This window comes from Epinephelus lanceolatus, chromosome 17 (assembly GCF_041903045.1).
Source record: "Epinephelus lanceolatus isolate andai-2023 chromosome 17, ASM4190304v1, whole genome shotgun sequence".
Lineage (NCBI taxonomy): Eukaryota > Metazoa > Chordata > Actinopteri > Perciformes > Serranidae > Epinephelus > Epinephelus lanceolatus.
Genome location: NC_135750.1, coordinates 20944332 through 20959509, shown reverse-complemented (window position 1 = coordinate 20959509; position 15178 = coordinate 20944332). Strand labels below are relative to the sequence as shown.

The 15178-nt window shown below is 40.5% G+C and overlaps 1 protein-coding gene across 1 annotated transcript in view; it reads right to left on the bottom strand.

Moving 5' to 3' along the window:
- Positions 1-15178, bottom strand: part of lzts2a (leucine zipper, putative tumor suppressor 2a) — a 55433-nt gene that overhangs the window by 29279 nt on the left and 10976 nt on the right. The gene's annotated exons all lie outside the window — the stretch shown is intronic.

The window sequence follows — 15178 nt, the reverse complement described above, 5'->3', positions numbered from 1 at the left end:
GCAACTGGCAGTTAACTCAAAGAAGAAGAACAGCGGCCGTAAATGTATTTAAATTGGGAAAACACTGAGGTCCAGGAGCTCCTTAACCTCAGAGGAGATGATGAGATCAGCTGCCATATAACAGAGATGATAAATGATTGTTACTGACATGCTAATGCCATTGTTGTTGTTTAGATAGCGCTGCTGACGAATATGTTATATGTCACACTAGAGGCTGATGCTGTTGTGTTACATATCTCGCCTCTTTTGATTCAGCAAATCTGCAATGCAGTGTATAGTCGCACACTAGAGTAGCATCATGACGTCATCATTTGGTTCTGTGTAAAAATGCAAAGGAGGCATAAAGAAGGGACTTTGCCCTATAGCATGATCTCTGTGTAAAAATGGCTACTGAAAACAGTCTCCTGCTATGGCTTATGAAAACTAAACTGTGAGAGCAAATGAAACAAAACAGTAAAGTTAAAAAAGGAGTTGAAACTCATTATAAAGCTCTATAACGCTGAGGGGAGCTGCAGATTGGAGTGATAATACTCAAGTGACTCCTTTCACAGTTGTCACAGTTTTCACATCCTATTGTTGTGGTTAAGGTGTCGACCAGAAGGCGCAATGTACACAGACCTTTGGGGGTTTCAATATTCTTTTAAGATTGTCAAGACTTGGGCCGCTTTGTACAAGTAATGGATTTAGAAGTGTATTTAAGTGACGTGTGACTATTAGGTAGATCCAGTCTAGTCTATCTCTCAGTAACTGTCAAACCATCCCCTGAACAAGCACCCACATGCAAACAAACAATATAACCAACAACACTGAGCTTCTCCTGATGACCTCGATTCTCACAATGAAGAAAATGCATTTTTTGATAACCTCACATTGTAAACATATATGAATGTGAGTTTGTGTGTTTGCATGTGCTTCCTGCTTAAAAGTGTGCAGAACAAACGACTTCACTGCAACTCATAAAAACAGAAGAGAAAAAAAAGGGAGGAAATTATAGAAGAGAAGGAGGTAACAAGGCAGTAGAGCTTGATCATATATTGATTTTGGTTGTTATGTAATATCCTGAATTAGTGTTTCCTGGTTTTATGGGCTGCCTGAGTTAATCAAATTAAATCCCAGAGCTCATCTGACTTCAGATGAGTGAAATAAGAAGTTAATTCCTCCATGGATTTGCTCATTATATCCACAGTACTACTGCATGTGTATTCTTGTGTGTTAATATCAGTATAGACTGTAGTGCCAAGGTATTGGGTTAAAAAAAAAAAACTTGTGAAGTTTGATTTTGTCAGTGTTACCACCCCCTGGTGTCCAATAACAGAAAACATAAGCTCTCTTCTTCCATTCGTACACTGGAGGGTTTTATCTTCTCTTCACAAAATTGCTAATTCACCCTTTTTTATTTATGCTTTTTTATCTTCTGATCTCACCCATTATTTCGCTTTGCTCCCCCCCACCATCTCTCCAGTCTCTGCACAAGCAGCCGATGAGGTAATCAGTCAGCTTGTTACAGTCTGATAAGTGATACAATACAACTATTGATTTTGGCCCTGGTGTCCCAGTGCAGGGGTCAGTCCTGAGCCCCAGAGCTGCTTTCAGGAACTACGAACAGATGCTGACCGAGCTCTTTTGCAGCTATTGTCAGAAACAGACAGACTGTAGGAATATGGACAGTCATACAAAAGTATTGTCAAGGCAAACTGTATCAGCTGGAGGTTGATGTGTTGTGAATGCACAGAAAATCAGATATTCAGGTCAAACTTTGATTAACAATAGATGAAATCATCAAATGGCTTCCACATGAATGGCATAATGACATTACCCTGGATTATAAGGTAGAGAAATGTCAAAGTGCATTGTTTTCCCGTCCACCACATAACACCCAATGGAGGAAAAGAAGAGAAGCTTGACCTTTTTCCTCCATCACCCACCAAACATCTTCAGTTCAATTTCATTTGGAAAACAGGACAAAATACAAAACCTTTTAAACTAAATCAATACATCAATTTGACATATGATGACATAAAGCACAATTATTGATTAACCTATAGATTTCCTTACAGCTCTTATGTAGCTGATGTTTTTAAGAAGCTCAAATATCATCAATATGGAGCAAACATGAAATTAAATCATGTGTTGGTCTGTCAACAGAAAATCTCACAAACTTATGAATGTATTTCCATGAAATCTGGAGGTCAGTTAGGCTTTAGGCCGAGGTACGACTGATTAAAGTGGCTATCAGGATCTGGGACTCCTGCCATTAGATGATTATTGTGTTTCAGCCATTTGAGGTCCAATTCGATGGCCAGATGCTTTGAGGTTGTTATTGTGGACACAAGCGAGACACAGCCTGATCATCTGAAGCCAGGCATGGGGTACAGACATACGTGTGTCCTAACAGGGAGTCCCCAGGAGGACAGATGGCCAAGGCCTTCCCCGAGGGACACAGGAGAGGGTTGGGGGTTATTTTGGTGAGATAACAGGGGTTTATTCAGATGCCCCATCCCCCTTTAAGTTGATTCTTTTTCTTGGATATGCATACATCAACGTCACAGATATGAGATATATAGAGGACTAAGCAGGGACTCGGACTAAAACAGATCTGTAAAAAATCAATGCAGGGTGCCAGTGAGTAGGCTTGGGTAGTATCTACTTTTCCATACCTTCATAGTTTTCTGACCTCTCACTGGGATATATGGTATATCATGATGGTGTTAATGTAGCCCCAACCTCTAGCTCTTTTAGTTTGATAAACTCAAAAAATGTCACACCATTTTAAATTTTTTGAAGGGGGGCTCCATGTTGTATTGATTGATCGCACTGTGTTATCTGTCCCTGCTATGGTGGATAAACTAATCACGATTAACAAAACAGATCCATACAAACCGGAGCTCAACGCTGAATTACAGACCCAGATGCACTACCACCACTCTCATACTGGGGCATTATAAACTCTCATTTTTGGACTGAGTGCATACACCTTGGTAACAGAGGTAACAGAGCACGTACTTTAGAAGATGGAATCCCCTGTCCTAAATGGCGTGACACACCCTCACACTCTCTACTGTCTTGTGACCTTGATGTAAAACACACCTTATTCAAACTCACCAAAACAATCTCAGTCAGTTTTACCACTGTTACAGCAATAACCAGCTCTGATTTGGTCAAAATAAACCCTTAATTCACAGCGTTAGGTGTAAAAATAAGTTTTGCCCCCTGTCCATCTCTGCCGTTGCTGGACAGCTTTAGTCCTGTAATGTTGTCCCCACCACTCACATTGGCCTTGTTTCTCAGCTCAGCTGCCTATTCCAACAGTTGACCTCTGGTGGCACATGCTGTGCACTGCATCACCTCGATACAGAAACTCTGTATTTGTCTAATAAAAAGAGGAGCATGTGTACTTTTGACGGTATTACAAATCATACCATTTAGATTTCTAAATACCATGGTGTACTGTAATACCATGATACTGGCCAAAAAAACTGATGAGACAATGAAATTCAGTCCAGGGTGAAATCGAGGTATCACAGCGGTAACTTTCGGCGATGATGAGTGTAACAGTAGAAATACAGCATTCACTAATGTACCAGGAATATGAGCATGTATTTGCCAAATGATGTCACGTTGTGTCAAAAGTTGTGCCACTTTTCAGCTGGATAACCTTGCACTGTTTTGCCAGAGCTGGACTGACCTCTTTCAAATTAATTAGAGGGCTTCACTCCTTTGCACAGTCATTAATTTTGCAGTTATATAGTCATAAACTGAAATATTGATCAAATAAAATTTTGACCTAATGATGGCACTAGATGAGTTACACTATGGCATCACCAAGGTTATCATACTTCATCATCGAGGGAACATGAATGTTGGGACAAAATTTTATCGATATCAATATACAAATCACAAGAGCTAAAAGGTACAACATACCATCATAAATGAAGCATTGTGGTGCAACAGAGATATTCCAGTCTAAAGATCACACTTCAGACATAAGGGGACATGCTTGTTAAGCAAAGACACTGGCAAAAATGACATCTTCGTCAAATTTTTTTAGGTTTTTTTTTGTTTTCGTGAAAATGAAATGCAGAAATTACCATTCCCACTAAAATTGCGACTCATGTCACAGTCACAATATCTGTCAAATTAATCGCAATGATTAATGATTTTCTTTTCTTTTTTTTTTCATAATTTACAACCCTAATCCATTCAACATTTCACTTAAATGTCAACCTCATCATGGCACTAGACGCAAAGTCAGGGAATCACCAAAGTCGCTGGGATTCATCCTCTGGCAACCATGAACCATGAACATTATGTGGCAAACTTCATGGCAATCCATCCAACAGTTGTCTGACATTTTAATCTGGACCAGAGTAATGGACTGACATGGCCATCCCTACAGCCATGCTGCTGCTAGTATTTCTAAAAATCAAAGAAAGACTTACAAACGAACAGTGATTTCAAATGAAGGCACACATACTGAACTGTTTGTACACACATGCGTGCACATATAATTCCATCAATATGACCCTGGCCTCTGTGATCAGCTTTACATTTTTTTTAATTTTCATAAATCCACTTCAAGGCCAAAAGACATGACCTGTGATGATCTCTGCAGGGTGTGGAGTTGATGAACACACACACACTGAACCCCCTTTCTGTGCACTATCTCTATCTAATCAGGAGATGACATCTCACCCTGTATGACAGGCTGATGTGAACCCATGGCTGCAGATTAGAAAGAGATTATTAATCCTTTAGATCACTGGTAGATAGATTACCTCGCTATAGCAGCATATGTCCTCACCGCAGGGACCACACTTAATGTGAGTACAATGACACTATGATTCAGGGTCACACTCCCACAGGGCGCTGCAGTATTAACTTCAGCTCAGGGTGTCATTAACGTTATGCAGCCCATGTGGTTTGGGTTCACTTTGTTAATCACAGCGCCGCTAACGTTAGAGTTATTGGGTTACTCCAGGTCTCTACTGTGTTTCAATGCTGTGCTGATGAGGGAGGAGTAAAGGAGGGTGAAGGAGAAAGAAGCTGCCGTCACACGAAAGGCGTGGCTAAATCTGTGCCAAGGTGACTTGCAGAATGAAACAAGAGAGAGAGAAGTGCTCAGCTCCGTCCTAAAGAATGACAAACACATGGACACATGTATTAGACTTTTCTATGGGTAGGTAATGGGGACAAAAACTCCATGTACCACAGCATACATTATTTTATGCTGCAATATCAATATATTGTATATGTTATATGGCACATTTTATGAGAAACAGTGTAGAGATGAAATAACTAGGGCTGTGATTCACTATCATTTTCCCTTTTGATTAATTTGCCAGTTATTTTCTCTATCAATCCATTAATAGTTATCTTGCTTTATTTGTGAAATGTCAGAAAATAATGAAAATCCCTTCACAGTTTTCCAGAGTCCAAGGTTACATCTTCCGATGTCTTGTTTTGTCACAAAAACAGTCCCAAACCCCACAGACATTAAATTTACAGTGATGTAAAACAGAGGAAAGAGGTGAATCTTCACATTTGAGCAGCTGGAACAAACAGATGTGGCTTTTTTTCCCTTGAAAAATCTAAAAATCGTTCATCAAATGTCAAAAATAGCCAGAAAAGATTATCAATTTATTTTCTATTAAGAGACTAAATGATTTATGAGCTAATTGTTTAAGCACTAAAATGAACCAGACAGGAAAATCTGTTCTGGGCTAATCCAGTGATTTACACCAATCACAATACTTAATCATAATTAGAGGTGTAAGAAAAAATTAATACACTTGAGAATCACAACATTATGTTTTGTGATACCATACCAATAGGCCTACTCTAAAATATTATGACAAATTTTAATTTTATGCAATCTTTTATTTTCTTAATTTTTTTAAAGAATCTTGCAGGCTGTTTTTATTTTATTTTTTTTAACTGATAGAGGTAAATGTAAATTCCTTTGCTCAGACTGTCGTAGTCGTAGAAATAAGCATTTCTTATGCATATGGTGGTGTGTTCTTACTATACTATACTATACTATACTATACTATACTACACTAAACCGCCAGCTTTATGCATTATAGCAGCACGACGGTCAGGACAGAGAAACAAGGACTGACTGCCACAGGGTGTGTGTGTGTGTGTGTGTGTGTGTGTGGGCATGTGCGTGTGTTTGAGAGAGCAAGTGACAGACAAAATGGAGGAGAAGTTGGACTATTTCTGAGTAAGTTATGGATGCTGCTTTGTCACTTTTTGACCCCTCTGCCAGAGCCTGTGATATTTATACTCCAGTGAATTAAAGAAAATGGCAGCTCAGCATATGTGAGCATATTGATCAGTGATGTTGATGGGAGCAAATCTTCAGGATGGTGACCAACTTATTCACTTAAAAAGGTACCACATTGCCCACCTGGCAGCCTACAGTTCATCTGATAAATAAATCTGAATTGTTATTTTATAAACATGCAGCGAATGCCAGTAGCGCCACCACAAACCTGTGCCCCACTATTAGTGTGGAAGGATGAAAGGGTTGGGAGTGGGTTGGGGGTGGGGGATTGCATCATCCATTGGCCCCATTCGCAATATACTGAATCTTACCCCAGTATGGTGATACGTATCATATTGCCAGATTCTTGTCAATGCACAGCCCTAATAACACCGGTGCAAACATTTGGTAAATGCAATGTTGCCTGGTTACAGCTCGAACAAAGTGTTTAGCTTCTCATGATTTACACTGTAAACATAATATTTTGGGATTCTGGACTGTTGGTCAGACAAAACAGACAATCTGAAGAAGTCAAGCAGACGTTTTGGTCTATTTTCTTTCATTCCATGAACCAAACATTTAATTAATAATCAAGAAAATAAAACCCAGATGACGAACACAATATAAAGTTGCATCCCTGGTCTGATACAGCCAGAGATATCTAAGTGATAGCTTCCTCTGTGTAAACTGAAAAAACTCAGTATCACTGTGTATATCATCATATTGCTCTTCCCCAGACATATCTATTAAATAATGGAGCATACAAGTCAACAGCGCCGTTTCTACACCAGAATAGAATCAATGGGAATAGTAAAACACTCTCCAGGAATAGAGCAGTCAGGTAATGCAATTTCTATGTATCTCTCTTTCCATTTTCGCTGTCATTAACTGAACACTCATATTGTACTCTGCGCCCGGCACTCTGCCGTCTGCCACTGTGGTTTTTTCCAAGAAAGTGGAAAGCTGCTTTGTTGCCATAATATGCCCTGTGTGATGCTTGGCCCACTTTCCAGCCTGCTTTCATTGTGTAAGCACACATACATAAAACATGATTTGCTGCTTCAATTTCTGACTTTTATTCAGCTGGGATTTGGTGGCAGACAACATCAGAGCCATGAAAAGCAGAGCAGAGCAGCGGCGAAATGCAACTCTCCCTCTGATCCTCTGAGCGAGGGAGGGAAAGAGAGATAGAGACGGAGAGTTGGCTTCGTTACAGAGAACAAGGTTTAATCACTGACCTCTACTCTTACAACTGAAGACAAATGGCCATGATTAATGAGGGCCATTCATCTTATAGGTTATGGAAAAAAAAAAACAATGGCGACTGCATTTGCCCGCGCTGCTCTGATAGATCTATCTGCCGAATATATTAAACTCCAACTCTGTTAGTTTGCACTTCACTTCTGATCCAGGAGCTCAGGTCAGGCTCGGTGTAGAGCCAGGGCTGGTCACTAGAGGGCAGCCTGTCTAAGTGTGGCTATGCAAAGGTGGCTTTTCTCAATAAAAACTGATTTGATATTCAGACCTCAGGGAAACACTGTTGTAACAACAATTAATAGAAGAAATAATTATTGGAATACATCCTGTACCAAACTAAGCCCTCTAGCTTTGTTTTAATTCATGCCTTAAATCAACTATTTCACCTTTATCCAGCAGCAGAAGAAAAGCATGCACTGAGATCAGTGTGAGAAGTACTGTGCACTGTGTATATGCACCAAAATGTTTTACCTGCACCATTTTACTGCACCATTTGGTGTATGAATGTGTCCATCTTTATCTACTCTTTTGCTACGGCTGCATTTGACCGAAATTACATTTACAGTGCTACTACTTCAAATTTAAGGAACATTTTGTGCAGCTTCTTAGTAAACCTAATACAGAAATGTTTTTTTGATGTTATCAAATTAGGACTTCATATGACTGACTGAATATTGACCTTTACTTAGGTTTAAGCACCTAAACAACAATGCCAGTATTAGTGGTAAACAGGGATGAGAATTGATAAGATTTATTGATACCAGTGCTATTATCAAATCTGCCTATGGTTCTGTTTCTTTATCGATTCCCTTACTGATTCCGGATCAATTTTCTGTGTGGTAAAAAGTAGCCCTAGACAGGTTTTAAGACTCAGTGCAACTGTCTGAACACAGTGCAACTTTGTGGTGCTATATATCCTCAGAAACAGACGTGTTGCTGGAGCATATCCCAGCTGAGATTGGGGAGAGGCGTGGGTACACCCTGAACAGGTCACCAGACTATCACAGGGCTGAGACATAGAGACAGACAACCATTCACACTCACATTCACACCTACGGTCAATTTAGAGTCACCAATTAACCTGCATGTCTTTGGACCGTGGGAGGAAGCCGGAGTACCCGGAGAAAACCCACACTGACACGGAGAGAACATGCAAACTCCATACACCTGGGTTTGAACAAGAAACCCTCTCCCTGCAAGGTGACAATGCTATCCACTGCACCACAGTGTCAAGAATCAGAAAAAGAAAAGTTCTGCTACAGATATTTATGTCTACTTGTCTGTTTGTGTCTTCACCATTTGAACTCGTTGGGTCTCCAGCAGTGATTTAAAGAGATCATTATTAAAGGTTTTGAGGTAAAATCACTCTTAGACATCTGAAATGTGACTAGATACACTGCTTTTTTTTTACATTAGTGTCACAAGCCAAACAGGCTGGAGAACTATGGTTTAATATTTTATAAGGTGTTGTAGTTGTCAGATAAATGTTGTGGAGTAAAGGTACAATATTTAGCGCAGCAGAGGTTAGGGCTGCCACGATTAGTCGACTAATCGATGACTAATCGACTATTAAAATAATCAGTGACTATTTTAGTCGTCGAATAATTGGTTTGAGTCATTTTTCATAGAAAAGTACTATAAAAGTACCCCAAAATACTCTTACTGCAGCTTCCTACGTTCAGATATTGGCAGCTTTACACACTCTCCCGTGACAGTGAACTAAAACCCTTTGGCGTGAGTATGAAACAAGACATTAGATGATGTAATTTGGGGGTTTGGGCAAGACAGACCAACATTTTTCAACATTTTAACACATTTTTCGATGAAATGATTAGTCGACTAATCGAAGAAATAATCGACAGATTAGTCAACAATGGAAATAATCGTTAGTGGCAGCCCTAGTAGAGGTATAAAGTAGCATAAAATGGAAATACTCAAATATCGCTTGAGTAAATGTACTTCTACGTCTGCCAGAGGAGAATGAGCTCATCATGTACAGTACTCCATCCTCCCTGAAGTCAAACAGCTAATCGATACACTCCTCCTCTAACTCTCCTCCCCGACCCCTCTCTCTACTCTGTAATGTTCCTCTAAGATTTCGAATCTTACATGAGATCGGGTGGGGGGATGGCAGCAGCAGCGGCGGCGGCAGTGGTGGGTCAACTCTATCTCTGAAACTGATCTGAAGAGCAGAAGTTGATGCTCAGCCACGGCCACACATAATCAACTTCTACTATTAAAATCACACCAGAAGAAAAGGATGATGTTGCATGTTCATAGATAGTTGATGACTAATGGGGGTCTTCTGTGGGGACACAGTGAGACGTGGTCAGGAGGACCAAAACTGACTGCACCGAGGAAATGAAGAGACCAGGATGAAATTAATGAATGAGGGAAAAAAAGACTGTAGGAAAGTTTTAATTTGACTTTTCAGTGCTTAAACGACAGCCAAAAGCTTTGTCTTGGCTTTTGTCGTCTCCAGCTCTATCAGCCTGCCACTGCTGTTGTAAGAATTTGTCTGTCTGGAGGATGTGGATCATCTCCTTTCATTCACACACTTTATCTCCTCTCATATTCTTCTCAGTCTCCCCGTCTTTAGCTTTTCTTCTACTATGTCAAATACATTTCTATGCACAGATTCCTTCTTCCTCAGCTCAAAGCAGAGGGAACATAGTGTGCATGGGGAAGTTGTCACAGAACAGGGGGTCTGCCAGACGAAAGATCTGCTCATATTTCACGGAAACACACTGAAGCACCTGTCAGCATCTGGCTGCAATTTAACTGCGCGTTGAGCCTAAATGCAGAGAAAGTTGAAATGAGACAAACAGCATGAGAGGCGGCTGCTGTCACGCTTCACGCCCGCTGCAGAACTGTGAAAGATTTTTGTCTCTATCGTGTTTCCCCACCCGTGTCACAAGAACACATGGAAACAACTCAGAGGCTGCAGTTCACGGAGCAGTGCTGGCAGAAGTACTAGTAAAATAATGTGAAAATACTCCATTACAACTATAAGTCCTGCATTCAAAAATCCCACTTAAGTAAAACTGCAGCGATATTATCAACAAAATATTCAGTGCTTAAAAATGAACCTGCATTTATCATTCAAAGCAGTTTACACCACATGCAACTTTCACCCATTCACACACACACATTCATACGCTGATGGCAGAGGCTGCCCTGCAAAATGCCAATCTGCTTATCAGGATCTAATCTCATCACTCACACACAGACATCCACACACCGATGGCACAGCCTCCGAGAGCAATTTGGGGTTCAGTATCTTGTCCAAGTTCACTTCGACATGCAGACTGGAGGAGCCATTGATCGAAGTGCCAATCTTCTAATTAGTGGATGACCTGCTCCATTTCCTGCAACTCAGCCAAGCAAACAAACCTAACAAACAAGTATGTAAAGTAAAAGTACATATCATGCAGAAGGACCCTACAATATTGTATTATTACCTTCGCCAAGGAGATATGTTTTTGTTTCCGTCTGTCTGTTTGTCAGCAGGATTACAGAAAACTAATGATCTTCATGAAACTTGGTGGAAGGTTGAAGCATGGGCAAAAGAGGAAACCTTGAAATTTTGGAGGAGATTTTATTTAAAGGATGGATACACAGATTATTTTTCACTTTCTTTCACTCTTCCAAATAGGGCGTTTGGCCACGGTGGTCTGCGCTCTCAAAATGCCTGTCTCTTCTAGTTATTGGTGCTACATCAGTGTTTAAGCAGCATTTAAGATGTTCTGCTACACAAATGTGCAGTCTTGTTTTTCTTCAATTTTTGCAGTTTTGTGAAGTATAACATTCTGACCTTTTCTGGGCCTCGAGCAGTTATTTAAATAAAACCTTTGACCTTTGAATGAAACATTTGATGATGTGAATTTGGGCTCTAGAGAACACCAATCAACTTTTTTCACTGTGTTCTGACATTTGTAGCCCAAACAACTAATTGCTTAATCAGGAAAATAATCACCATTTAAATGGACAATGGAAACAATGGTTAGTTGCCATCCTAGACTCCAAGTAGATGCTGCTTTTATGTAAAGGGGACACAGGCCAAAAAAAGACAGTGTTGTGTATTTTATAAGCTTATCATGCTTTAAACATGTAAAATCTTACTCTGAAAACTAGCTATGGTTGCCAAATAAATGCAGTGCAGTTAAAGTATAAGTTCCTTCTGAGACGAAGGACAAACAGTACTTGAGTAAGTGCAGTAGTGTAGTAAATTTCCACTACTGTCACAGACGTGCCACTCTGTGTCACAGCAGAGAGAAAACTCTTATTTACAGACTATGATCAGTAAAAAACAAAGGCATGAAGAGAAATAGCACTAGATTAAGTTCGAGACAGAAGAACAAGGAAATAAAAATGCTAATATTTCTCTCAAGCCCTGCAATGGTTCTTGAGCTCTGCCACGATGTACTACACACTACATAGTGGGAGTGAAAATGAATATATTGTCTGGATCTCTGTAAGTGTGCAGGCGCCTGCACATGTGCATATTGTGAATGCTTACGTTCATGTGTGTTCATGAAAGTGTGTCTGTATACATGTGTCCTCTGCCACAGCCACAGTAAGTGTGTTATTGGAGCAGGGTGAGCCGGAGGCAGAGACGGCAGAAACAAACGAGGTCCTGTGCAACCCGGAGACTGTTCCATGAATCATCCAGGAACTTATACAGTCGCTGGCCGGTCCTCACAGCCTTCAGCTCACATTTAATAACTTTCCATGAAATGTTTCCCATTGTAGGCTAATTAAAAAAATAAAATGTATTTGGTCATATTCCCCTAAGAAAATGAATAAATATACATGGCCAGTGGTTAGATGTCGCGTTATTGACTTTACGCAAGGAAATGAGAGCTGTTTTTGTGTAGTGGAGCCAAATCTGGGACCGAACAAGCGTGAAAATGAAACCAAAATGACCCTAAGCCAACACCGCTACAGTACATAAAAATAAACAAAAAAAGTTATCAGCAGAACACCACCTGAATTTAGCTTAAAACAGGAGCTATTTCTTCTGCCTGTGACTCAGTTAGATCATGCGTGTGTGTGCAATTGCCTGCAGCTTGTACGAAAAACAAGAGCATAGATACCATCAAAGTCGGCCAGAAGGGAAATCCACAGTTCGATGTAGTTGAGGGAACACGTTTCTCTCTCTGAAACACACGCATCCACCTGCACGTGCGCTTGTAGTTGAACGTATGTGTGAGGACAGGACAAAAAAAAAAAAAAAGAGAACACAGATATGCAAATGTGATCTAAGAACAAAAAATAACTTGAAGGACATGGGAGATGGTGCACGGTTAATTTATTCCCAAGATTAAGAGGTAAAATCAGGGAGAAGATGTTCTTTGGTGTGAACTCTCTGTGTTTGATTTTGTGTTTTAAATTGAAGCCACTGCTCTCTGAAGTGCACCATTGCCTTAAAAGACAATCTTGTCGCGCGCTGAGCTGAGTGGCACACAATTTCCCCCACCTTTCACAGCATGTATATATATATCTCATGACACTGTGTGACTGTTAACTCTAGCACCTTACACACACACACCGTCAGATCTGTCCGTGTGTAATTTTTCTTTAACTCAGTGGCAAAGGTCAGCGTACACACGTTTTCGTGACAGCCTCAGCCCCAGGGTATACTATATACTGTTTAGATGTGTGTATAAAGCTAATGGAGACTGACATGAGGACTGACATGGACGCTGAGCTGTGCCACACTGGGCCAGGCGGTCTAACCCAACAGCAGGGATAAACTATAAATAGACTCATCTCATTCACCCCCCCCCCATCCTCCTGTTTCCTCTTTTCCTTTATCTGCAGACCTTTTATCACATTCGCTTTGCTTTCTATTTCCTCCACCAACTCCATCTTCCATCCCTGCATCTCCATCCTAATTTTCATCCCTCCCTTCATCATCTCCCCCAAATCCCCATTTTCAGTCTCCCTCTGTCTTTTGTCTCTGAGGATTTTTGTCCCAAAGAGAAGATGAGCTAAAATAACAAAGGAAGAATGAAAGAAATTCAAAATACTGGAAATACTGGAATAACAAATAGGCCACCGCCAATCTTGTGATCTCAGAAGACAGCGGGAGAGTGTGTGGGATGGAGAAAAGGGGGAGATGGGCTAGTTAAGGGGGGAGATGGAGGGGGAGACTGAGTTATGTAAGCAAGGCTAATCCCCTCCCAACCCTGCATAGTAAATGAGACAGGATGACACTGGCCTCATTTCATCCGTTCATCTCCGTATCCAACCGCCACTACCCATCCAAACCACTCCGTCTCCACCTTAATCTATCCGTTTGATCTCTGACAGCAGACAAGAGCTACGTCCTAAACTCCAGCAAATCCTGGTCGGCTGACACTTTATTTTATCCTCATGTCAACAATAACATTTTTGAAAGCTCTCTCACAGTGGGGAGGAATGGGATATATTCCTGTTCGACAAACTCAGCTGACAGCTACTATAAATATTCCAGATCTTTTCTAGTATCCGATACCAGACATTTCTGTTCTAAAAGTAGAGCTACAGTAACAACATATCTTAAATTTAGACTCAGTAAAAGGCCTAGCTCCCACCACATGACATGACCCTCACCCCTCCAGCCGACGGCCTGACCTCTCACCCACCTGGTCACCCAGACACCCTAATCTGTAGAGGTATGCTTAGCTTTAAAGGGTCAACAAGGCCAACTTAGGGACCACCTATCAGCCATCGCAGCACACTACTAGTGATCGGATCATCTCACAAGGAAACATAAGGTATCACAGCATGTAAATGGTTTTAAAATGACCTCCTCTGTGCTTTGTGTTTAGTGCTAAGCATGCTAACATGAGCATTTAGCTCAAAGCACAGCTGTGCAGCCTCACAGAGCTGCTAACATGGCTCAAGTCTTGTCTGATGGTAATTTTAAAAGGTAGGCAATCATGAAATAATCAGTGTCATAAATAAAAGGTGTGTAAGCTGCACATATTTTTATCTTCAAGGGCCCAACTGTAATTAAATTTACATATTTGAGAGTTTAAAGAGTAACTAAACATCAGAATGTAAAGCAGTGTTTTGCTGCCATCTCTGGTTGAACGTTTGTTTCAGCCTAACACTGCACCCTGCATCACTGACTACGTTCACATGCACACTAATATTCCACTAGCATTCCAAATATGGCAATATTCTGAATTTGATATGGGTCATGTAAGCAGAATTAAGATATTCTGAATTTGGCTTTTTTTAATGTAGTATTTTCCAATTAAGACATGTCAGATGTGGCAGTATTATCTGGGTTTTAGGTGCATTATTTGGACATGTATACAGCTAATTCAAAATATGCGTCTCCATTGGGGTTTTGACCCGCAGTTTGCGACACACGGCCTATTGCATGTTTACAGTCAGCTCTGTGCGTTGTACACACACCTAGCCAACAGCTTGCGAGGCTGGTGTGGAGATACTTGCTAAAAAAGAAAAGCCCACATTTCAGGTTAGAAATAGAAACACACCTACTTTCAAACATTATAAAAGACTTGGATATCAACAAGTTTTTCAATATGTGCAAATATCACAACACCTACATTTTTAAGAAGGCGGGTGAAGGAATGAAGGAAGGAGTAGTGAAGTCCACCACCAGTGGATAACACTGAAAAATTCCTATTTTTACAAAAA